Here is a 483-nt window from a genome sequence, read left to right as displayed (position 1 = left end):
CCCAACAAACCACACTTGTTTTATTTTGGCTCCTGCAGGAGAGAAAGGCACAGAGGTTGTTTCTTAAGTTGTGAGTTAGTTGCCCAAAATTTAAACTGCAGAAGATTTCACATAGGAAAAACAATCCATATTTCTTAATTCCATTGAAAACTCAGAAGGCCCGGGAGCACTTGGCCCACAGTCCTAGCTACAGATGAGCTACGGCAGCCCCACCTGGAAGGTGTCCTCTTCCCTTTACTCTAGTCCCCACTGCTCCTGTGGCTTCTGTGGTTTTGAAACAGAGCATTGGTGACCGTTTATTATTAGGCTTGCACTGTTGTTTTTCTTTTTCTTTTCCTTTTTTTTTTTTTTTGAGATGGAGTTTCACTCTGCCGTCTAGGCTAGAGTGCAGTGGCATGATCTTGGTTCACTGCAGCCTGCACTTCCTGGGTTCAAGTAATTCTCCTGCCTCAGCCTCCCAAGTAGCTGGGACTACCTGTGCCC

The sequence above is a fragment of the Colobus angolensis genome, unplaced genomic scaffold (assembly GCF_000951035.1).
Source record: "Colobus angolensis palliatus isolate OR3802 unplaced genomic scaffold, Cang.pa_1.0 Scaffold49, whole genome shotgun sequence".
In the NCBI taxonomy this organism is placed as follows: domain Eukaryota; kingdom Metazoa; phylum Chordata; class Mammalia; order Primates; family Cercopithecidae; genus Colobus; species Colobus angolensis.
Note: the sequence above shows the minus strand (reverse complement) of the source record.